This window comes from Cynocephalus volans, chromosome 15 (genome assembly GCF_027409185.1).
Source record: "Cynocephalus volans isolate mCynVol1 chromosome 15, mCynVol1.pri, whole genome shotgun sequence".
Taxonomy (NCBI): Eukaryota; Metazoa; Chordata; class Mammalia; order Dermoptera; family Cynocephalidae; genus Cynocephalus; species Cynocephalus volans.
In genome coordinates, this window is record NC_084474.1 from 28,636,138 (window position 1) to 28,662,484 (window position 26,347).

At 37.1% G+C, this 26,347-nt stretch overlaps 1 pseudogene; it reads right to left on the minus strand.

The window, feature by feature from the left end:
* Positions 1-15,588: 15,588 nt before the first annotated feature.
* Positions 15,589-26,347, minus strand: part of LOC134363653 (large ribosomal subunit protein eL15-like) — a 120,596-nt pseudogene continuing 109,837 nt past the window's right edge.

Sequence of the window (26,347 nt, forward strand, 5' to 3'; positions counted from 1 at the left end):
GATTGTCTTTACAACTAAAAATGCAGGTGGCTTTGGGAAGATATTTTTAAAAGCAAAATTTCTAGATTGAAGGGAGCCGATGGGCAGGCATAACTGGCCTGAGAACCTCAAATTTCAACTGAAAGGCAGCATTTCTGGCAAATGACTTTGAATACCCGACTAGCTTAGTACAGAAGCCCAGCTCTCAGAAAGAAAAGGCCCTGTCGTGAAGGCTTCTGTAGGAGGAAGAATCCATGGCATTCAACGATGTTGGAGAATCCTGAAGGATGTTGGGGAATTCTAACACAGCTCTAGTCTGTGTTAGGGCTGGGGCTCCTGGGTCTGAGAACAATCTCATTTTTAAAAACCCTTGAGGCAGCCTTTCACTCTTGGGAAGAAGCTAAGAAAGTTCTGTCTCAGGGGATTTCCCCTCTTTAAGTACTTTTGATTTTATTGGCAGTACTTGGAAGTGTGAAAATACTCTGTTACTGAAACATCCCTTGAAATTGTAGCACACAGCTGTGGTTTTCAGTGTGTGGTCCCAAGCCTTGTTTGATTTAATTGTGGAGTTAACCTAGGAGAGCAATGTCATCTTATTATGCGGCATGTACTGGAAAGAGCCCCTTTTGCTATGTACATTAGGAGACCTCTCCATTTATTACCTGAGAGGTCACCGGCCACTTGCTCACCCTCCTGGACCTTGTATCTCTGTGTATACCCACTGAGGTTTCCCAAGTTAAAGGGGACTGCCTGTGTGCAGGCTCCTGTAGAAATGGTAGATCATTGCACAAGGCCAGTTATTACGTTATTGTGCCCCTTCTCTCTAGTAGGAGCTTATTCTTTTCCTGCCCCCTGTCCCAGCACCGGGCCCTGCTCAGAGTGCTCTCATTTAGCAGCCCTCCAACCCCCACCTCAGCCCCCACCCCATGGCTCATCCTTATAGAACACCAAGTAAATGCCTCTTGGCGCCAGAAAGAAGTTCTCATGTAATAGATACTTTGTGGTGTCAGAGAACAGAGTTCCTATACTCTTTGTCAAGGAGTTTCTTAACCAACTCTCCTGTAAAAGATGGGCCTAGTTATTTACATATAAACTTTTTTCCCCTGTCCCAAGCCCCTCTGATGTCCAATTTTAAAATGAGCTGTAATAGATGATCAGAACAGGGAGGTGTTTTGGGAAATGTGCTCAATTTTTCTTCATTCTTTTCCTTTGGCTTATTTGTGCTACTCTGCCCAACTGACAGAAAAATCAAACAAACAAACTAAAAACATTACTACGTTGCTCTCTATGTTTCAATCTCAATTGATAACTTCTTGAGGATATTTGAAACAGAACTACATAAGGTATCCTCAGGCCTTGCTTTATCATCCCATCCCTGTTCCTTCTTAGATTTCCTCCTTTAAGCGACTGTCTTTAGGAAAGACAGGCAGAAAATTAAAATAAGAAAACAAAAATACTAAACTGTTAACTCAATGAAGACAGAGACTGTGTCTTGTTCATGAGTGTTCCTAGTGTCTAGCAGCTTATGAAAGGCACTGCCTGAATATTTGATGATTGAAAACATTTAAAAACACATGAACATAATCCAGTCTGCACCCAAAATTGATGGGAGACAGGCACACACCTATTATTTGCCTTTCATTTAACCAACTTGGTTTATTTCTGTGTGTTCTACCTCACTATCAGCACTTATAGGGAACTCAATTACATTTCTCATTAACTGAATGGACTTCTAAAGAATATTTCCTGTTTTCACATGTAACTCATATGTCTACTTATACACTATGTTTGCCTCAACATCCAGAGTTATTCTCAATAATTGAAGAATATCATTTATTGTAAATATCCCAGCAACACTATTTTCTCCTTATAAAAATAAAATTAAGCTTTAAATACCATTTGTAACTTTTTTTCCTGATTGAAAAAAAAAATCAGAATTTTCATAAGACCTAAAAAGTGTGAACTGAGGAGAGAAAAGGGCCAACTGTGGAACCCTTAAAAGTCCATTCATTAAGTGGGTGAGCAGAGAAGGGGAATTCAGAGAAAGGTAGTAATCAGAGAGGTGAGAGGAAAACTAAGACAGAGTAGTGTTATTGAAAGCAAGGGAGTAATTTCAGGAAATAATGGGTGGGGACTTCCAGTTGAGATGGTCTGGTACGACCACATTTTGAAGCTTCCCCTGTGCTCCAAACACATAGCAATGAGAGCTAAAATGTAAAAGTAGAAGACTAAAAACATACAGCCAGTTTTAAAAGCACGAAAAATATCTTTGTGGACCAGGAGTGGAACAGAAAGTGAATGTTGAGTGGGGCTGAAGCTTCTGGCAAGTCCTCTGAAGCACCCAGGCAGAAGCACCCAGGAGTTGAGTTCCTTTGCAGATAAGGGAGCAAAATGGTCCCGTGTATGGAGGGAGACTGACATGGGTCCCTGCTTAAACTAGGATGCTGGAGCAACTAAGGAGGAAAAGGGAAGCAAGCCCAGCCAGACCAGCAAATTGGCTGTAACTAGGTCACTTGTGATTGATTTTTCTCTTCATTGTGGGTCACATGTTCCTGCCTCTTTGCACATCTGGTAACTTTTGCTTCAGTGCCAAACATTGTAGATTGTGCCTGATTGGTGCTGGGTCTTTTTGTATTCCTATAAATATTATTTATCATTGCTCTGGAATGCAGTTAAGTTACTTGGAAATAGTGTGATCCTTTAGGGTCTTTCTATCAAGATGTGTAGAAGGGATCAGAGCAATGCTCATCGTGGGGCTAGTTATTCTCTACCACTGAAGCAAGACTCTTATGAGCACTCAACCCAATGCCCCGGCTAGTGAGATTTTCCTCATGGCTGGAGCACATATAATTCCCAGGTCTGTGTGAGTACTGATACTGTTCCCATTCATCCTGTCATAGTTCCTCAAGTGCTTGTGCTGATCAGCTGAACACTCTGGGGGACCCTGTGCAGATCTCCAGGTTCTCTATCTGTACCATGGTAACTTGTCCTGCTAATTCTAGCTGCCTTCGTCTCCCCGTTCTCTGAGCTCTGTCTTCTCAACTCAGGTGGTCTGTCTGGCACCTTCTGAGTTTCTCCTTTCTGCTCCACAGCCTGGAAACTCCATCATGGCAATAGCTGGGGCAATTGTAGGGCCTAGCTTGTCTGTTTCCCCTATCTCAGGATTCACTGTCCTTTATTACCTCATGTCCAGTGTTTCGAGAATCATTGTTTCATCTATTTTGTCTGTTTTCTGGTTGTTTCAGATGGAGGGTAAGCCACATTCCTGTTATTCAGTTTTGACCACACATGGAAGTTTTTGGAATGACACCTTAATAGGAAACTTTTATTTTATTTTTGTTTTGTTTTTATGAGTGAGAGTTGCTTAAGCATGTTTATATTTTGAGGGGAAGATATTGGAAAGAGGAAGAGAGAAAATATATTAAAATATGGTGAAGATATTAAAAATATGGGAATAGCCACGGACTAATTGCCTCACAGGAGGTGGAAGGTGGTGAGTTAACTTTGAAGAAGAAGAGATATGCCTCTTTGCCTGAAATGAGAGGAAAATAAATAATGTATAATGCCAGTGTGAAGCAGTAGAGTTTTGCAATGGGAAGCTTAGGAGGTTAGCCTCTGATGGCCTCTGTTGTCTCAGTGGAGTATAAATCAAGGTTATCATGGACATGAGCTATGAGGATCAGCAGAAATGGGAGACGTGGGGAGGAACCATTCTGAAGAATATCAGAAAGCCTTGACTAAAGGTAAGGAAAAGTACTTCAAAGCAGTATTATGGGCTCTGATGAGGTTGACTGATTAGCGCTTACAGCCACTAACGAATGTGAAGTTATCTAGAACAGTGTGGTTGACATGTTGTGGTTTTCAGTTAGAAAGAGTGGAATCTTGATAAAATTATCTATTTACATCTCTGATAACAAGAACTTGCAAGATGACCAATTAATGGATTAATTAGGTTTTGATAAGGTAGAAAAGCAATTTAGGAACATGGAGTTCTGGGAAGATCATCTTAGAGATTTAGGTGGAGCGTCTACAATTGGAGGCCCATGGTATGCAGGAGGAAGGCTGAATGAAGGCACACTTTCGCTTTATCTTTCTGGGCTATGTGAAGAAGGAAGGTTTATAAAGACGCAGTACTACCATGTGGTAAAATTTTGGGGATGCCACAGACAGGATACTGTGTGGAAGAATATGTATATTTCTCATATCTTTCAATTGTGCCTTGTCAATGTGAAATGGACATAAGACGAAAACACCTGAGTGCATGCATACACACATTCATAAATATACACTGTTCTTCAAAATTTAGGCTACTTGGAGGTATTAACACATTTTCTTTAGTATATTTCACAGCCATTTGGAATACAGCAAATTTGGGGTAGTTTAAATCAGTAATAAGCCTCTGATTTCTCAATATTAGTTACAGAGCACTCATTGGCATATGGTGTGTAGTTTAACAGGAAAGAAAAGGTAGAGTAGGTGATATTGCACCCCTACCCCCCAATGCCCTTATTTTCTTATTTTGGATGCTACACTTCAATTTACCCCACATATTACAGATTTACAGGTTACATTTTGAGGTTAAGGTCATCGTAACTTGCTGAAAGTTACAAAGATAGTTAGGTGAAAGGAAACTTGAACGTCCAGGATGAGAGTCTAGCACTCTGGTTCCATATCATGCTTGTCATAGTTAATTTTAATTTCATGTGCAACCTGGCTAGGTACCCAGATATTTGGTCAAACATTATTTTAGATGTTTCTGTGAAGATTTTTTTTTTAAAAGATGAGATTAACATTTAAACCACTAGACTTTGAGTAAAGCAGATTACCTTCCATAATGTGGGTGGGAGTCATGGAATAAGTTAAGGCCTTAATAAAAAAAGTAATGACCTCTCAGGAAGAAGCGGGAATTCTGCCAGCAGACTGCCTTCTGAGTAGAACCACAGTTCTTCCTTGTGTTTCCAGCCTGCCTATCCTGTAGATTTTAAACTTCTCAGCCTCACACAGTCATGTGAGCCAGTTCCTTAAAATCTCCCTCTCTCTTTCTCTCTCTCTCATACACATACATCCGATTTGTTGTGTTTCTTTTGGAAACCCTGACTAATACAATGCTCTTAGACAAAGAATGTTAAAGCCTAGAGAATTTAATAAGCAGGACAGTGTGCGATTCTGGGCACTCTGTGCTTAAGTCAAGAGTATTTCAACTAGATAAAGGGATAATGAAACTCGTAGTGCTTGAAATTTAGTACTCATTTTAGAGGTCATGGAAAAATGAGTCTGGCCAGGGAGGAAAATGCCACAAATCACATTAATTTGTCAACACATTAACTTTTTATATTTTCTTTTAATATTATGCTACTTTATTGAAAATTATTAATTTGAATTATAAAATTTTCTTCAAATTGCTTGAATGGATGTAATCATGAATCTTTTCTCTTAATTGAAATATAATTGTCATACCATAAAATTCACTCTTTAAAAACGTGCAACTCAGTGGTTTTTTTGTATGTTCAAAAAGTTGCGCAACCATTACCAATTTGTAATTCCAGAATGTTTTATCATCCGCAACAAGCCCTGTAACCATTAGCAGTCACTCCCCATTTCCCTCTATCCCGCAGCCCCTTGGAAAAAACTAATCTTTCTGTCTCTGTAGGTTTGTCTAATCTGGACATAGTACGTAAATCAAATCACATAATTCCATTTAAAACACATCCATACAATATGCCATACAACTTTTGTGCCTGCTTTATTTCACTACGTATGGGGTCTCCATGGTGGTCCTCCACTTCTCCAGTAGGCATGGTGCTGTTGGGGTTTTTATGCTGCAACTCCGACCCCACATTTCTGCTCGGTTTTGCTCTAATGAGAGCTCTATGTGATGAATCCGCCACTGTGACAGATCCCTTCCTGGGTCCCCAGGTTTTTCCAAACATTCTTTGAAATCAGGGTAGAGGCTCCCAAGCCTCCACAGCTCTGGCATTTCATTTAATAACACATGGATGTCTCCAAGGCTTTTGGCTTGTACCTTTCAAAGCTGTGGGACCAGCCCCACCTGGGGCTGATTTAGCCACAGCTGGAGCAGTCAAAGCAGCTGGAGTGCTGGTGTGGGGAGTAGCAGCTTGAGGTGGCCCTGGGCAGTGAGCCTATGGAGGGAGTCTCAAGCCTGTTTCCCAAGACCATTCTGTCTTCCTAGGCCTCTGGCCCTATCACAGAAGACAGAGCCCCCAAGATCTCTGAAATGCCTTTGAGGCCTTTTTTCTCTTGTCTTGACAATCTTTGTCTTCTGCAATAATATCCTTAGCTAACAGTTGTACGCCATTGACTTGTTCTCCTGAAAATGTTCTCTGTTTCTCTACCACATGGCCAGGGTGCAAATTTTCCAAATCTTTACACTCTGCTTTCCTTTAAATTCTGGATTTATGTAATGCCTTTGCCACCACAACTCAGCATAGTCTGGCATAAGTAGCCATGCAGCTTCCTGAATGTTTTGCTGCTTAGAAATTTCTTCTGCCAAATACTCTGATTCACAAGTCTTGAGTTCCAACTTCCACAAAGTCCTTGGGCATGGACACAATGCAGGCAGGTTCCTTGCTGTGGTGTAGCAAGGGTGATCTTTTGTCCAATTCCCAGTAAGTTCCTCATTTCTATCTGACACCTCCTCAACATGGCCTTTACTGTCCACATTTTTGTCAGCATTCTGGGAACCACCATTTAACATCTCTAAAATGTTATAAACTTTCTTCACCAGCGTCGAAGTTTTTCTTAGCCTGCTCCTCCAAATTCTTCACCACACTTCTCTGGTACCAATTTTCTGTATCAGTCCATTTCTGTCGCTTATAACAAAATACCTCAAACTGGGTAATTTTTAAGAAAATTAAATTTATTTCTCATGGTTTTGGAGGCTGAGAAGTTCGAAATCTAGGGAACACATTTGGTGAAGGCCTTGGTGGTGGCAACAGTGATCCACGGGTCTCACATGGCAGAAAATGGCACAGCAGAGAGAGAAAGACTAACTTCTCACGTGCTCTTTTTTTAAAGTCCTCAGAACCATGCCCATGATCACTATTTTTAATCCATTCACTATGGCATGGTCCTACAATCTAATCACCTCTTCAAGGCCCCAACTTTCAATTTCCATAGTAGGATTTCCTGCCCTTAACAGTTATAGTGGGGATTTAAGCTTCTAATACATGAACTTTGGGGACAAAATTCAATCAACCTATAGCACTTATGAATGCTATAGTAAATGAAATTGTTTTTTTTATTTCCTTTTCTGATCATTTATTGATAGTATATAGAAATACAATTGATAGTTTGCATGTTAATCTTATACACTGCAACCTTTCTAAACTTGTTGTTAGTTCCAATAGGTTTTTAATGGGTTCCTTAGTATTTTCTATATTTAAGATTACGTCATCTGCGAATAGAGATAGTAGTACATCTTTCTTTCTAATATGGATGACTTATATTTCTTTTTCTGGGTTTGATGCCACTACACTTACAGAAGAGTTGAGACATCTGCAATGAATGGGGCAAAGAGGAGAGTTTATTCAAGTCAAAAGAGAAGGCTGGTGTGACCTGCTTCCATTTGTACTGCAGACTTCACAAGTCACATTCACTGCATGATGGAACAGAAGGAGTGATCGGACTGTGAATTAATTGTTTCATGTGTGCATGGCCATGGCTTTAAATGATTATGGAGTGGTTAGAAGACATCAAGGTAGAAGCAAATGATTGCAGTCACATGGCTAAGCCATACAATCACTGACTTGATTAGCAGAGCTGCTGACTTGGATCAAGAATTTTTTCCCTGATCTAATGGAAGGACCTGAAATTTTCATGAGTAAGGATATAGACAGGACATCAAGCTACTACTTTAGGCACTAGAGTTCAGATATTTGGTCAAAGAAAACCCAGATCTGACTTGCAGTTTGGATTTGAGTTTTTTAAATAATTATTGATGTTGAAAACCTTTCATATCCTGATTGGCTATTTGAATATCTTTTTTGGAGAAATGTCTATTTGAGTCCTTTGTCCATTTTTGTTTTTGTTTTTGTTTTTCATTTTAGGAGTTCTCTGTGTATTCTGGATATCAATTCCTTATCAGATATATGATTTTCAAGTATTTTCTCACATTCTGTGGGTCACCTTTTTATTCTGTTGATAGTGTCTTTTGGTGTACATAATTTTTAAAAATTTTATAAAGTCCAATTTGCCTATTTTTTCTTTAGTTGCCTATGCCTTTGGAGTCATATTTAAGAAATCACTATTTCCAAATCCAGTGTTAGGAAGCTTATCATATGTTTTCTTCTAAGAGTTTATAGTTTTAGATCTTACACTTAGGACTTTGATCCATTTTGAGTTAATTTTTGTATATAGTGTTCAGTAAGGGTCCAATTCATTATTTTGCATGGGGATATCCAGTTTTTTCCAGCAATATTTATTGAAAAGATTGTCCTTTCCACATTGAATGATCTGGACATCCTTATAAAAATTTATTTGACCATACATGTAAGGGTTTATTTCTGGGATCTCCATTCTATTCCATTGGTCTATATGTCTGTTTTTATGCCAATATCATACTTTTTTGATTATTGTAGCTTTGTAGTAAATTTTGATATCAAAGGCCCTCTAGTGTTGTTATCCTTTTTCAATATTGTTTTGGCTATTTGGGGTCTCTTGAGAGTCCACATAAATTTTAGGATGGGCTTTTCTATTTCAGCAAACAATGTCATTGGGATTTTGATAGGGATTGCATTGAATCTATAGATCACTTTGTGTAGAACTGCCATCTTATCAACCACAATTATTTGAAGTTGATACGACAAGCAAACAGAAAGGACATTGTTGGGGGGGGGGAGGGAGAAGGGAGGGAGGTTTTGGTGATGGGGAGCAATAATCAGCCACAATGTATATCGACAAAATAAAATTAAAAAAAAAAAAAAACAATATTAAGATCTATCAACGTGAGATGTATTTCCATTATTTGTGCCTTTAATTTTTTCAGCAATGTTTTATAGTTTTCATTGTACTTTTTCACTTCCTTGGTAGGTTAATTCCTAAGTGTTCTGTTCTCTTGGATGCTATTGTAAATGAAATTGGTTTTTATAATATCCTTTTCAAATCATTTATTATTAGTACATAGAAATGCAACTGCTTTTTGCATGTTGATTTTGTATCCTGCCACCTTGCTGAATTCATTTATTAGTTCTACCAGTGTTTTTGTGGATTCTTTGGGGGTTTATACATATGAGATCATATCATTGGCCTACAGAGATAGTTTTACTTCTTCCTTTCCAATTTGTGTGGTTTTGTTTCTTTCCCTTGCCTAATTGCTCTGGCAAGAACTTCAAGTACTATGTTGGATAGAAGTGGTGAAAGTGGGCATTGTTGCCTTGTTCCTGATCTCAGAGGAAAAGCTTTCAGCCTTTCAATATTGATTATAATGTTCACTGTGGGTTTTCCATGTGTGGCTTTTGTTTTTTTAAGATAGTTTCCTTCTATTCCTAATTTGTTGAGTGTATTTATCATGAAAAAGTGTTGAGTCTTGTCAAATGCTTTTTTCTGCATTGAATTGATCATGTAGTTTTCTTCCTTTATTCTGTGAGTGTGATACATTCCATTCATCAATTTGCACCCAAGGAAAAAGTCCCACTTGGTCATGATGTATAATATGTTAATATGCACTGAATTCAGTTTGTTAATGATTTGCTGAGGATTTTTACATCAATGTTCATAAGGGATTTTGGTCCATAGGTTATTTTTTAAAATTTTTTATTTTTTCAAGTACTGTCTGCCTGGATTTGGTATTAGGGTAATGATATACTCATAGGATGAGTTAGGAAGTTTTCCCTCCTCTTCAATTTAAAAACAAAAACAAACAAAAAAACTACTGAGAAGGATTGTTAGTTCTTTAAATGTTTGATAGAATTCCAGAATTCATCAGTGAAGCTATCAGGTCCAGGGCTTTTCCTTGATGGGAGATTTGTGATTACTGATTCAATCTCCTTACAAGTTACAGGTCTATTTAGATTTTCTGCTTCTTCATGATTTAGTCTTGGTTTCATGAATCTGTCTATTTCATCTAGATTATCCAGTTTGTTGGCATATAATTGTTTATAGTACTCTCATAATTAATTTTATTTCTGTAGAATCAGTAGTAATGTCCCTACTTTTATTTCAGATTTTAGTAAGTTAAATCTTTTTTTTTTTTTTTATTCTTAGTCCATCAGCTGAGGGTTTGTCAATTTTGTTGATCTTTTCAAAGAATGGACTTATGGTTTCATTGATTTTTTTCTATTGCTTTTTATTTAATTGATTTTGCTGTAATCTTTGTTTTCCTCCTTCTGCCAGCTTTGAATTGGTTTAGTTTTGTGGTTTTTTTGTTTGTTTGGGGGTTTTTTTGTGTGTTTTGTTTTGTTTTGTTTTTGGTGGCTGGCTGTTAATGTGATTCAAGCCCTTCACCTTGGTGTTATCAGCACTATGCTCTACTGAGTGTTCTAATCATACAACATTCTTTTTCTAGTTTCTTAAGTTGTAAAGTTAGGTTGTTGATTTGCAATCTCTCTTGTTTTTTAATGTGTCTAAAGCTCAAAATCCCCCTCTTAAAACTGCTTTTGCTGTGTTTCATAAATTTTAGTATATTGTGTTTTTATTTTCATTTGCCTCTAACTATTTTCTAATTTCCCTTTGGAAATTTTCTTTGATCCATTGGTTGTTTAAGAATGTGTTGTTTAATTTTGACACAATTGTGGGTTTTACTTTTACTTCTATTATTGATTTCTAATTTCATCCCTTTGTGATTGGAGAGGATATTTTGTGTGGTATATATTTTCTTAAATCTTAATTTTTGGCATAACATATGGTCTGTTTTGGAATATGTCCCATGTGTACTTAAGAAGAATGTGTATGCTGTTGTTGAGAAGAATGTTCTGTATATGTCTGTTGGATCTAGCTGGTTTATTGTGTTAAGTCCTCTATTTTCTTACTTATCTTCTGTCTAGTTTTTCTGTCCATTATTGAAAGTGGGTTACTGAAGTCTACAACTATTATTGTAGAGCTATTTCTCCTTCATTTCTCTTAAGTTTTGCTTTATATATTTTGATGGACTGTCGTTAGGTGCATAAATGTTTATGATTGTTATATCTTCTTACTGTATTGAAACATTTATTACTATATAATGTCCATTTTTATCTCATACTTTTTTATGATTTACAGTCTATTTTGTCTGATATTAGTATAGCCACCCCTGCTCTCTTTTGTTTTTTATTTTATTTTATTTTATTTTTTTAAATTTTATTTTGTCGATATACATTGTGGCTGATTATTGCTCCCCATCACCAAAACCTCCCTCCCTTCTCCCTCCCCCCTCCCCCCCAACAATGTCCTTTCTGTTTGCTTGTCATATCAACTTCAAATAATTGTGGTTGTTATATCTTCTCCCCCCCCCCCAGTTTGTGTGCGTGTGTGTGTGTGTGTGTCTGTGTGTGTGTGTGTGTGTGTGTGTGAATTTATATATTAATTTTTAGCTCCCACCAATAAGTGAGAACATGTGGTATTTCTCTTTCTGTGCCTGACTTGTTTCACTTAATATAATTCTCTCAAGGTCCATCCATGTTGTTGCAAATGGCAGTATTTCATTCGTTTTTATAGCTGAGTAGTATTCCATTGTGTAGATGTACCACATTTTCCGTATCCACTCATCTGATGATGGGCATTTGGGCTGGTTCCAACTCTTGGCTATTGTAAAGAGGGCTGCGATGAACATTGGGAAACAGGTATACCTTCGACTTGATGATTTCCATTCTTCTGGGTATATTCCCAACAGTGGGATAGCTGGGTCGTATGGTAGATCTATCTGCAATTGTTTGAGGAACCTCCATACCATTTTCCATAGAGGCTGCACCATTTTGCAGTCCCACCAACAATGTATGAGAGTTCCTTTTTCTCCGCAACCTCGCCAGCATTTATCGTTCAGAGTCTTTTGGATTTTAGCCATCCTAACTGGGGTTAGATGGTATCTCAATGTGCTTTTGATTTGCATTTCCTGGATGCTGAGTGATGTTGAGCATTTTTACATATGTCTGTTGGCCATTTGTATATCTTCCTTAGAGAAATGCCTACTTAGCTCTTTTGCCCATTTTTTAATTGGGTTGCTTGTTTTCTTCTTGTAAAGTTGTTTGAGTTCCTTATATATTCTGGATATTAATCCTTTGTCAGATGTATATTTTGCAAATATTTTCTCCCACTCTGTTGGTTGTCTTTTAACTCTTTTAATTGTTTCTTTTGCTGTGCAGAAGCTTTTTAGTTTGATATAATCCCATTTGTTTATTTTTCCTTTGGTTGCCCATGCTTTTGGGGTCGTATTCATGAAGTCTGTGCCCAGTCCTATTTCCTGAAGTGTTTCTCCTATGTTTTCTTTAAGAAGTTTTATTGTTTCAGGGTGTATATTTAAATCCTTAATCCATTTTGAGTTGATTTTAGTATACTGCGAGAGGTATGGATCAAGTTTCATTCTCCTGCATATGGATATCCAGTTGTCCCAGCACCATTTGCTGAAGAGGCAGTCCCTTTGCCACTGAATAGGCTTGATGCGTTTGTCAAAGATCAGCTGACAGTAAGTGTGTGGGTTGATTTCTGGATTCTCTATTCTATTCCATTGGTCAGTGTGTCTGTTTTTATGCCAGTACCATACTGTTTTGGTTATTATAGCTTTGTAGTATAGCTTAAAGTCAGGTAGTGTTATGCCTCCAGCTTTATTTTTTTTGCTCAGCATTGCTTTGGCTATGCGTGGTCTTTTATTGTTCCATATAAATGTCTGGATAGTTTTTTCCATTTCTGAGAAAAATGTCTTTGGAATTTTGATGGGGATTGCATTGAATTTGTATATCACTTTGGGTAGTATGGACATTTTCACTATGTTGATTCTTCCAATCCAAGAGCATGGGATATCTTTCCATCTTCTTGTATCCTCTCTAATTTCTCTCAGCAGTGTTTTGTAGTTCTCATTATAGAGATTTTTCACCTCCTTGGTTAACTCAATTCCTAAGTATTTTATTTTTTTGGTGGCTATTGTAAATGGGCAGGCTTTCTTGATTTCTCTTTCTGCATGTTCACTAGCCACCCCTGCTCTCTTTTGGTTACTGTTTACATAGACTATCTTTTTTATCCTTTCACTTTAAATTTGTGTTTTTGTATCTAAAGTGAGTTGCTCATAGATAGTATATAGTTGAATCATTTTTTAAAAAAATCCATTCTGCTAAACTCTGTCTTAACTAGAGTATTTAACCCAATTAAATTTAAGGTAATTTCTGATGAAAGACGTATTTCTGTCATTTTGTTATTTGTTTTCTATATGCTTAATAGCTTTTTTGTTTCTCATTTTCTTAATTGCTGTCTTTTCTTTGTGAAGTGAAATGTTTAAATCCCTTTTTCATTTTTCTTGTATATACTCTGTGACTATTTTCTTTGTGTATGGTATTACATTTAAGTTCCTGAAGTTATCATACTCTAACTTGAATTTATACCAGCTTAACTTCAATAACATATACAAACTCTGCTCCTTTAATAGCTTCACCCTCATATCTTTTGGTTGTTGTTATCATAAAAATACATCTTTATACATTGTGGGCCCCAAAACATAAACTAATTATTCTTTGGAATGCATTAGCTTCTTAAAATATATAGAAAACAAAATATGAATTTATAAACCATAGTTATAACAATACTAACTTTTAAGCTAAAATATTTTAGTTTCTTAAATCTTGTAGAAAACAAAAAGTGCAGTTACAAACTGTTGTTACAATAACAGGAGCTTTTATAATTGCCCATATATTAACCTTTATTGAAATTTTTATTTCTTTATACAGCTTCTAGTTACTGTGTATTGTCCTTTCATTTCACCCTGCAGGACTCCCTTGAGCATTTCTTTCAGGGCAGGTCTAGTGGTAACAACCTTACTCAGCTTTTGTTTGTCTGGGCATGTCTTAATTACTCCCTTACTTTTGAAGGACAGTTTTGCTGAATATAGTTGACAATTTTTTTTCCTCTTAGCACTTTGAATGTATTGACCCACTGCCTTCTGCCCTTTAAAGTTTCTCATGAAAAATTTGCAGGTAATCTTATTAAGAATCTCTTGTATGTGATGGCTGCCTTTATCTTGGTGCTTTCAAAATTCTCTTTTTGTCATTGTCTTTCAAAATCTTTATTATTATGTGTCTCGGTGTGAGTCTTTTTGTGTTCATCTTATTTGGAGTTTGTTGAACTTCTATATTTACATTCATGTATTTCATTGAATATGGAAAGTTTTCAACCATTTTTCTACAAATATTTTTTGTGCTCCTTTCTTATTCTCTTCTCCTTCTGGGACTCCCACAATGCATTTGTTGTTCTGTTTGATGAAGTCCCACATGTCCCTTAGGCTCTATTCACTTTTCTTCAATCTTTTTCTTTCTTGTTAATTTCCATTGTCCTATCTTCAAGTTCACTGATTCTTTGTTCTGCCTGATCCAATTTGCCTTTGCATCCCTCTTGTGAACTTTTCATTTCAGTTATTGTAGTTTTCAGCTCCACAATTTCTCTTTGTTTTCTTTTTAGGTTTTCTCTTTATTGATATTTTTATTTTGTTCATACATCATTTTCTTAATTTTCTTCATGTCTTCTTTTGGTTCTTTGAGCATCTTTAAGACAGCTATTTTAAAGTCTTTTTCAAGTAGACCTACCATCAGGTCTTTTTTAGGGACAGTATCCTTATTTTTTTCCCATTTGAATGGGTCACATGTTCCTTTTTCTTCATATGTCTTGTAGTTTTGTGTTGAAAACTGGGTATTTGAATCTAATTATGTGGTAACTCTGGATGTCAGATTCTCCCCATTCCACAGAGTTTGCTGTTGTTTTTATTGTCTTTTTTTTCTTGATTGCTGTAGGCTGCCTCTATACTAAGGATCAGCCTGAGGTGTAAACTTAAGGTCTTTGCTGGTCTTTTCTGAGCCTGAGCCTTTCTCTGGGCATTCATGGTCATGTTATAATTTTCCTTATACATGTGGTTGTTTTCAAATGTCCTAGTCTCTAATGTCTGGCTCCCAAATGGGGAAAAAGGGAAAATTAAAGGGGAGGAGGAAGAGCACTGGTTCTTTAAATTCCCTGGAAGTTATTTTACCTGGAGAGAGGGGTGCTTGCAATAATGGGGACAGGTGCAACAACAATGGTCTTCCACCTGTTTGTCTGTATCTCTGCAATCAGAAGCATCAATTGATGATTTAAGGACAAATCTCTGACATTTTAGGAACAGCGTCCTTTTGTCTAGCCTGGATCCTACAAGCTGTGTTTAAGCTGCTTCAGGAACATGTGCAGAGATGTCTGTCACAAAGCTAGAAGTAAGGGATAGGTAGTTGCTGTGGTGCCAAAAGCTGAAATTGACTCAAATGTATTTACCATTCAATTCATCCCCTGGAAGTTGTGAGCATTTGATAGGTTCCACATTTCCAAAATAGTTATATCACAAAGAACATGCAAGTGCAATTGTTTTCTAGGTGGGGAGACAGATTCCTGGTGCTTCCTACTTTACTCTCATCCCAGAATTCTTTTTACTATTAGATATGAATTTAACAAACATTATTTATATTGGCAGTAATTATGGAGCTGGAAAGTATCGCACTGTCTCCAATCTGCACAGAGAGAACCAACGACAGTATGGTGGAACTTGTGACCCTTTCCACAACCACAACTCTGGCAGCCTGCAGATTTCAGCGCACACATCTCCCAGTGCTTGTGGACTGGTTTGGTGATCTGCTGGGTGTCAGGATTTCTTCAGATAGCTTTATAGAGTGGATCAATGAGGACAACTTCAAAAAAGTTGTATATGGAATATTCACCAACCCAATAAAAATTCAGGACTCCCAGAACCCCACAGTGGCATCCACCTAATTCCTTGGCAACAGTCTAAAGGCTTCAAGCAAACTTTAGCTGGTTAACACCAGAATGAATAGTGCTGCCATGCCATAGTTTGCACTCTTAGGAACTGGGCATTTGCAGCCACCACAATGCACATAAATCCAATATATGACATAATTTTATTTAGCTTCATATCCTAGTATGCCTGTTTTAATGGGCAGGATGTGGTGGAGGTCCCTGTGTAACTCAAGGAACTGACATTACTGCCAGCAATAGACCCTCAGAAGAAAGTGTGTTACATCGGAATGCTTATTTTTCCATTGTTCCTGGATATCCCTATAAGCACCATCTTGGCTTACCTAGTGGCTGCCACCATAAGTATTTAAAGGTATAAATTTTTCTCTAATCACTGCTTTAATTGTATTCCTTAAGTTTTGGTTTATTGTGTTTTCATTTTCTTTGTGATTTCTTCTTTGACTCCCCCTTTTTTAAAAGCAGTGTGTTGTTTAATTTCTAAATATTTGTGAATTTTCTAAATATATTTTTCTTATTAGAGAAATATTTCATATTATTTCAATCCTTTTAAATGTATTGAGAGTTGTTTTATAGACTAGCATATGGTTTATCCTGAAAAATGTTTTATGTGCACATGAGAAGAATGTGTATTCTGCTGTTGTGAGGAAGAATGTTTATAAATGTTTGTGAGGCCTATGTGGTTTATAGTGTTGTTAAAATCTTCTATTTCTTTGTTGATCTTCTTTCTAGTTCTATCCATTATTGAAAGTAAGGTATTGAAGCTCCAAATATTATTGTTAAATTTGAATTTTCTTATTATTCCTTCAATTCTGCCAGTTTTTGCTTCATGTATTTTGGGGCTCTATTGTTATGTTCATATAAGTTTATACTTGTTATAGTTTCTTGATGCATTAACTCTTTTATTTTTACAAAATATTTTTCTTAAATCTGGTAAAAATATTGTCTTAAAGTCTATTTGTTTGGTATTAGTATGGCCATTCTACTTCTTTTAGTGATGGTTTACAAGTTGTATCTTTTTTCCATCCTTTTATTGCAACCTATTTGTGTCTTTGAATCTAAAGCATGCCTTCTGTAGATTGCGTACAGTTGGATCATGTTTTATCCATTCTGCCAATCTCTGCCTTTTAATTTGAGAGTTTAACCTATTTACATTTCATTTAATTATCAATGAGGTAGGAATTATGACTATCATTTAGCTTTTTGTTTTCTATATATCTTTTTTATTCTTTCATTACCACCTTCTTTGTGTTAAATAAATATTTTCTAGTGTACCATTTTAATTCTGTTTGTGTTAAATAAATATTTTCTAGTGTACCATTTTTATTTAAGAAAATTAAATTATATTTTTTGAATTATTTTCTTATTGGTTGCCCTTGGGATTTTAATTAACATCTTAATTTATAGCAATCTATTTTAGATTGATACCAACTTAATTTTAGTAGCATATAAAAACTTTGCCTCTGTAGAACTCTATTCCCTTCCTCTTACTTGTTCTATTACTGTTATACAGTTACATATTCATACATTACAAGCCCATCAATACAAATTTATAATTATTGCTTCGTGCAGCTGTCTTTTACTTATTTTTAATTTTTAAAATTGAAACATATTGATTGTACATATTTATAGGATAGTTATATTTCAATACATATGCTATTTACTGCGTGGTCCCAAATGACTAGAAAAGAGGAAATAAAATATGCATATCATAAAGAAATTACTAAGTTTTACAACGATGAATATATGCTAATTACCACGAATAGATGAGTAGCTGTCTTTTAAATCAAACAGGAGAAAATAGAGTTACCAACAAAAATACATTTTTACTGACTTTTATATTTATCTATGTAGTTACCTTTACCTTTTATGTAGTCCTATTTTATTCTTCATCTGGACTGAGGATTTGAATTACTGTCTAATATCCTTTCTTTTTATACTGAAAAGACTCCTTTTAGTATAACTTGTAGATAAGGTTTGTTAGTAACAGATTCTCTCCTTTTTTTTTTCTTTAATCTGAGAATGTTTTAGTTTTATTTTCATTTCTGAAAGATAGGTTTTCTGGATATATAATATTTTCTTTCAGCACTTTAAATGTCTTCAAAGGCCACTGCTTCATGTTCTCTACGGATTCTGATGAAAAATCAGCTGTTAATGTTAGGGAGAATCTCTTTTAGTGATAAATCACTTCTCTCTTGCTGCTTTCAAGACTCCTTGTTTATCTTTGGCTTTTGATAGTTCGATTTTGATGTGTCTCAGTGTGGGTATCTGAGTTTATCCTTCTATAATTTATTGAGCTTCTGGGATGCATAGATGTATGCCTTTCATCAAATATGGGAAAGTTTGTGCCATTATTTCCTCCTTTATTCTTTTGGCCTCTTCTCTCTCTTCTCTACTTTCGGGATTCCCATAATGGATATAATATGCTTGATGATGATCTACAAGTCACTGAGTCTCTTTTCATAATCTTTCATTTATTTTTATTTCTGTTCTTCAAATTGGATACTCTATCTTCGTGTTTGCTGATTCTTTTACATGTTGAAGTTTGCTGCTGAAACTTCTCTGTTACATTTTTTATTTAAGTTACTGTATTTTTAACTCCAGAATTACTTTTTTTATAATTTCTAACTCTTTATTAATATTCTTTATTTGCTGAGACAATGTTCTTATACTTTCCTTTAGATCTTTAGATATGGTTTGATTTAAAAGTTCTTTGAACATATTTAAAATAGCTAATTTAAAGTATTCATTTAGTAATTTCAATGTTTGGCCTCCTCTAGGGATACCAAGAGGAGGTATTTTCTATTGGTTGTTCCTCCCATTCTTCCCACCTCACACCCCCCCCACCCCGCCTACCACCATGTAAGGGACATGCTTTCTTATTTCTTTGCATGCTTCATAATATTTTGTAGAAAACAGAACATTTAAAACAACATAATGTGTCAACTCTGGAAATCAGATTTTTCTCCTTTCTCAGAATTTGCGGTTGTTGTTTTTGTTTGCTTGGTGACTTTTTAAACTAATTCTGTAAAGCCTGAATTTTTTTGTCATGTGCACCCACCTAAGTTTCTACTTGGTTAGCTTAGTGGTCAGCTGATGAATGGACAGACATTTCCTTAAATATATGGAACCAATAAATCTAGTCTTTGCTGAGGGTGTCTCTGTGAGTACTGAGGCACAGCTTCAACATTCTGTCAGACTGTTTACAATTCTGCTTAACTCTTCACTTTCTCCTTGTACAGAGCCTTAAGTTCAGCCAGAACTGAGAGTTTAGAAACTTTCAGGTATTTTTTTGAGCATTTGCATGGCCCTCGGAATTTGTATAGCCCTACACATGCTTGTGGCTTTCTCAATTCCCAGCATATCATAGCTTTTCAAAGTTCCTATGGAAATCTCATTCCCCAGATTTTCCCTTTAATGTTTTTAGTTAGCCTATTATTTTCTATAACTGTTATTCACCACTTTAGGCAACTGCAAAGTTAAACAATTTCCTGCAATTGTTTTTGACAAATACCGCTGGGGAAAAGACTTCTTGCACTGGGTGAGTTCTGAATCAGGTTAAATAAATACATCTTTACAAGTGGGGTCTTCAGAGAATTATCAGACAAGTCAAGTAATGACAATTCTCTTGGAATGAAGCTTTAAAGGAATTCTACCCCATTCTTTTTCCTTTTGGCTTTCACTGTAAATACAGGCTGCCAGTTTTCATGGAGCTGGAGGGGAGGAAGGGAATGGGAATGGGGCAAATTAAAACACCACAAAGCTCACTGTTTTTACTGAGATTAAGCTGTTTTTCTTCAAAAAAACATTACCCAGATTGATACAAGCCTTTGGTTGAATTCTAGCACTCTGAAAGTACTGATTCTGACAATTTGTATGAGTTTTCTTATTGCTTTTATGGAAGAGAGAATGTTTGGAGGTCCTAACACTGCCATTCTTGCTGACATCACCCTCTCCTCCAATGAATTTTGATGTATCTTTTATGTATCATGAGGTCCAATCAGAAGGGCAATAAATTAAGTGCTAATTCTCCTGTTCATGTTTAAGAAGGAGAATGTTAAGAGTTCCCACATATATTGAGGAGTTCCACATTCAAGTTCAATCTTTTCTGAAGTTTCCAACTTCCATTGGCACAAGGATCAGGGCAGAGTAGGGGAACCAGAGAGCAGCTAGCTACTGGAATTCAGCAAGATCATCTTCACATTGCTTGTCTGCCACGTCCTTCTATGTAAACCACACTCCTATGCACTTACATTCTTGTCTCTCCACCTTCCTCAATAGCTTCTAGTGGTTAGACTTTCCACAGCAGAAGCTGAATCATTCCCTTGACAGAGTCTAGCCAAAGGAAAGCTGTGGCTAAAAGGTCTTTTCTTCACATCCAAGAAGGAAAGCTTCTTGGAGGAAGGGGCGGATTTAATATGATGGTGACAAGCTGATATTCTCTAATCCTTTCGTAAAACAGTCTCTAAAATAATAAAAATAAACATAATTATTTAGTCTCTTTTTCTTATGCTTGTCTCTCTAGTACATTCATATACAAGCACAAGTCTCCCACTATGCCAAGTAGGAATAGTCATTTAGCATATATTCAGTCTATAAGATCTGTAATGAAGTTGTTAATTCTTTCAGCAAAGACATAGGAAGCACCGACTGTGGACTAAACATGTGATTAAATTTTTGTCTCCATTCACCCAGAATTCCAGAACTCTCCCTTTCCTTCTATATGCTGGTTGTGAACCATGGATTATGGAATTAGCATTATTTTTTTTTACTGCTTTTTACTTTATCCATAAACATGGAAAAAAGTGATACAGCTGTCACACAAAATATTCCATATTGTTTCTCTCTGCTTTTTGCTCTTTTTCCCTCCCTCTCACACACATAGTGAAATGGAAAAACTGCCTAAAAACCAAGGAATATTATGTGAAAATAATTTTTTTCCATCTTACAATACTTCCCAGTATGAGTCAAGTCACACTAGAGAATGGCCACCAGTTATTTTTTTTTTCCCCTCTTCACTGGCTATGCTCACCATGCAGAGGCATGTTCAGATACTAATTTGAGATATTGTGAGAAAATTCTCCTCTTGAAGGATTTTACCACTACATTGAATATGTGCAAGGTATCGTTTTCAGAAATATTCCACCAATTTATTTGCAGAGTTTAGAATTTCCTGGTGTAATATTGGAGGTAGAGAGATTGCCAAGCCTTGCCTATTTACTGTGTACCTTGTTTCCTCTCTCTACATAAGCAGACATGTTCTACATGTGGTTTGATACTCCCAGTTATGTGAGGGAGGGTGGGAACACTGACAGCTGCTCAGAACTGCTGCAGGGGTAGACGGCTGGATGCAGGTGCACAGACTGTCTCAATTTGACAGGCTTTAAGGCTTGCATTATCTCTAGTGCTATCCAATATCCTATCCAATGAAGTCCTTAAAAACAACAGAAGAAACACAGTTCTATATATTCACCAGGGCACATAGCACCAAAACATGGATAAAACATCTCTAATGTGTTATTTTTGTGATTTTTGTGATAACAGTGTCACAGCAGCTTAGAAATTAAATCATGCACCTGACATTATGGTACTTTGTTAGCTGTATGATTTTCTTTTTGCCTATATTCTGTATGCTACATAAAGATTAGAACTCTTAAGTTTTTGCAACAATTTCTTGAGAATGGGATACAAGGAATAAGTAGTAACTGCTGGATGAATTACTCTTCTCATTACATTTTGAAACTGTAGAATTTTAGTGTACCTCTGATTTTGAGATTCTATCCTCAGTGTACAAAGATCTGAGGTTAGTTCCACTGTGTTACTAACTAGCTAGACCATGCAAGTCACGTGACTTTTCTGAATCTCCATTTCCCTGGCTTTAATTAAAATTAATAATCCCTACCTGGAAGTTATCACAAGGTTTTGAGGATAAGATAAGAATGCATGTGAAGGTAGTTTGGAAATGACTATTAGAGGCAGGCAAGAAAACTTACCTCTCCTCCCTGCCAGGTTCTAACCTAGAGAAAGAATAATGAGGGGCCTTCAAAAAGTTCATGGAAGGTTTGTATTATCTTTAAGTTCCATTTTTTTTTCATGAACTTTTTGAAGTACTCTCATTAGTCAAATTGGGGCCCAAGGTATCACCTTTTTAGGCAAAGAAGTAGCCAATAGAATTCAGGGATCTGTGAAATATAGATTGGAGAATGTGGCTTAGACCTGAGGCCAAAATTTGGTGTCCTCCCTTCCCTGTTCAAATAAAAACCTCTGTATTTGCAACATGAGCTGATTCTGCTGTGTAGCCTTTCAGTCTACCTACTGTAATTTCAAGGACTGCTTCTGGAAGGCAGGAGGATCTAGAACCCAGAGAGAACAGCAAGTCTCCCTACTGAACAGAGCAGGCCATCCCAAGTTTGGTTAGTACTCAGAGACAGGAAGTGCAAAGGCATGACCAAGGAAGGAGAAGGATCTTACCGCATGATCACAGGACTACCAAAGAGTACTAGATTTCATGCTGCAGGTAAGCAGTAACCTGCAATCCTGTCAAGTAGGGAAACAGTCTCTTGTGGAAGTCAGGCCCTCACCAAGCAGATTAGCTCCCCCACTCCTGTGGGGAGGAACAAGTAAAGGGAGAAAGAGACTGGAAGCGTTGCCTTCATCACTTTCCAGAGTGAGGAAGAGATTGGAAGTTTTCCCCTTTATGTATGGTTTTATGAAGGAGAGCAAGAGTCCGTCCTCCCACCCCACCGTGACAATGAGGTGTAAAAATGGATTAGGGTTTGCCTTTATGGGGTTTGTCTTTATGAAAAGTCCAAGGAAATTGATTATATAAGGTATGCTAGAGGTCGCTTCAATAGTCCTCTCATCTTACAGGAAGAAGGGGTCAAGGGCAGGTTGGTGACTGGCCCAGCTATCTGAGTCATTTGAAGAGCCCTCAGAAAGAAGAGTGGGCCCAGAAAACATGACCCTCACCAGGGATGGTAGGACTTCGGTGGAGGAGCTCTTGGAACTCTGGGGAGCAGGGGAGTGTGCTCACAAACAGGAGAGGGGAGAACAGAATGAATGTCGAGGAAATGATGGTCATAACTTCTTTAAAGACACTTTCTGAGAATACTAAATTACAGCTATGATTTAGATGATCAAAATAAAATCAAGTCATGAACATGATTTTATCTGTATAAAGAAAGAATAAAAGTATGACTTTTTCACTGCCCTTCAGAGATTTATTTTCGTCTCTGTAGTATCTACCCTCCAGTTCTTATGATGGAAACAGTACTCAGGGTTCCATGTGGGAAGCACCACTGTCAGTCCACATGGTAAAGAGCGGCTGACCCACTCCCAAGGCTCATGGCTGGTCTGCCGCCCTCAAACCTGGCCACTCAGAACATTTTATTTCCCAACTACAGAAGCTGGTTCAGGGAAGGACATGTGACCCAACCCAAGCAAATGGCACTCTTTACTGGACCTCTTGGAAATGAAAATTCCCTTTGCTGGATAAATTGCAGCAGAGAAGGTATAACATAAATGTAGAATTGCGGTTGGTCATCTTTCCTTCTTATCACCATGAGGAGGGGGTTGGCTTTAGAATAAAGCCAGTCCAGAGGAAAATGAACTGAAAGATGGAGAGAAATATATTTATTGTGATATATTTGAGCATTTTGATGAGGTATGTCCAAGGTCAGCATCAAACTACAATTTTTAGTTACACGGGCCAGTAAACTTCATATTCTCCTTTGTTTAAAGTAGTTTAAGTAAGGTTTTCATAACTTGTCAAAAGAATCTTCACTAATATACTTTCTCATTCTCTTTAGAGCCGCTGATAAAAGATATTACCTGTCAGTAACATTTCTCTTTTCTTCTTTCCCTCCTTTCTGCTCTTTATTCACCTAAACATATCCTAACCTGATTAATAAAGCAGAAATTCATATCCTGTTTATCAAAAAGTCAAGAAACTGTTCTATTTTCCCACAATATTTTTTTACCCAAGACTCTTTAGGCTCATAGTGTGGTAATATCACAAGAGAAAGTATTTTTGCAATAATTTATTCCTGTATAAATACCCTAAAACTTTGTGGCTTATAGCAACGAATATTTAAGCATATCCTATAACGTTGTCTGCCAGGAATTTTGCCAGGGATCAGGTGGATTTTTTTTTTCTCCACATGGCATCAACAGGGGTCACTTGGAGACATTCATTCAGCTGGTTGCTGGACCGATCTGAACAGTCCAAGACAGCTATGCCTGCCATCTTGGCAGGGGTGGCTGTGTCCAACTGGAGCCCTTTCCCATTTGGTCTCAGGACTTCATGAGAGATTAGTCCAAGAGACCTTGGTTGTAAATTCAAGACTTATAATCTAGACTCGGAAGTCTCAGGATGTCATTTCCACCTCATTTTATGAGTCAAGCAAGTTACTAAAGTCGACCCAGATTAAGGGGGAAAGGAATTAGACAATTCAACTTTATCTTTCAATGAGAATATGAGTAGCAAACTATATTCATAGCTATCTTTAATTTACCACAAGATGAAATAATTCAGTTGAAAGAGTTTGAGCTTAGGGGTTAGACAATCCTGTCTGATAAAGGCTTCACCGCTCCCTAGCTGTGATTCCTTAATCTCAATTTATAAAGTAGGAGATAGTAATACCTCTGTCATTGAATTTTGAGAGTCAAGTGAAATTTTTTTGTGAAGGGCTCTAAGACAATGCCTGGTACATAGTAGTCACTTAGTAAATTGTAGTTTGATTTCTCTAAAGAGATTTATCTTTCAATTATATATATTCCCTTTCTGCCAAGTGTAGAGCTCCTCTCAGTTGTAAAAGATTATTAAGTATGCTGAGGTTTTATCTCCATCTGTGCATTACTCTGTTTCTATTTCTTATAACAGGGTAAATAAATTACGCTGGAATTGGGTAATTTGTGAAGAAAACAAAATTTATTGCTTACAATTTCAGAGGCTGGGAAGTCCAAAGTCCAGGAAACACATCTGGTGAAGGCCTTGTTAGTGGTGACAGTGATGCATGGGTTTCACATGGCAGAATGGGAGCAGAGAAAGAGAGAGCTCCTTTTGTGCTCTCCTTTTGAAGCCCTCAGAACCCCACCTGTGACCATCATTAAACAATTTGCTATGGCAGGGTCCTCACATCTAATCACCTCTTCAAGGTCCCACCTTTCAATTATCATGGTAGGATTTCCACCCTCAATAGTTATAGTGGGGATTAAGCTCCAATGACTTTGGGGAGCCATTCAATCCACTGCAATCTGTTAACACTCACTGTGTGGAGGCATTTTGGGTGGCCAGAAGCTAATTTGTGAAATCTAGCTGCCTCTTCTTGGTTCCAGGGCTAAATTATTGCTGCTAACAATTTTCAGATTGTTTCCAAATATTATCAATATACCTGGGGCCAGAATCACTTAATTTGTAGAGGAATAGGGTCATCAAAATGTGATAAATTCATCATCTTTCTGCAGGACTACAGTTCTCTTTCAGCACAAGGTTTCTCAGTTCACCACTGCCTTTGTCACAGACTATACACAGATCAGGGCTGAGCATGGTTCAGCCATGAGCTCTCACTGAAAGGTATTAGAAAATCCAGTTGATAGCTCTGTCATCCATATGTGATGAAATTTCATCTATGACATCTAGGATCCCCAGTCAGCCTCAGAATTCCCTTGGTATTGACATCCCTGCAAAGAGGTTGTTCTACACTTGTGAAGTCCCGTCCTCTTAAGCCACATGCCCCCCTCTCTTTGTGTCATTCTAATCATAATACATTGGCAGTACACGCTGGCTGCTTGGGATGGAAATAAATTTTATGGTTCTATCATAATGGGAAAAACGAAGAGACGTGCATAATACTCATACTTGGAATGACTAGACTCTGGAAACCATTATTGTTATATCCACAGCCAAGTCTGTGGGTTTGTACTTGGCATAGACATTCCTAAGTGTTACTGCTGAAAGTTATGTGCAGGCGGTGTTGCTAATGAATTATGAGTCTTCTGTAGTATAAGGCTTAGCATTTCGTTCAGTGTTTTACATAAAATTGCTGAAAAGTGTCATGTGTAGTATATGGGTCTTGACATCATTTTTCAGTTGCTTGAGAAAGAGTGTCTTTTAAATGTTCCCCATTTAAAGTTTTGTAAAATAGTAATGCTTTTATTTTCTTTGCCTCTTAAGATATTTGTGTTTTTACTTCTTTAAGTCATCTCATGTTGCAATGTTGAGGCAATCCGGAATGTGGGCTTGTGAATTCTGCCTTGAACAGCTGTCCAGCTGGGAGTCCTGTGCAGATAACATGCTCCACTGCTGTGGGAAAATAGAAACTCCTCTCACCACTAATGGCCCCTATGGATTCAATAGATTCAAAGAAAAAAGATTTAACGGGCCGGCCCCGAGGCGCACTCGGGAGAGAGCGGCACTGGGAGCACAGTGGCGCTCCCACCGCTGGTT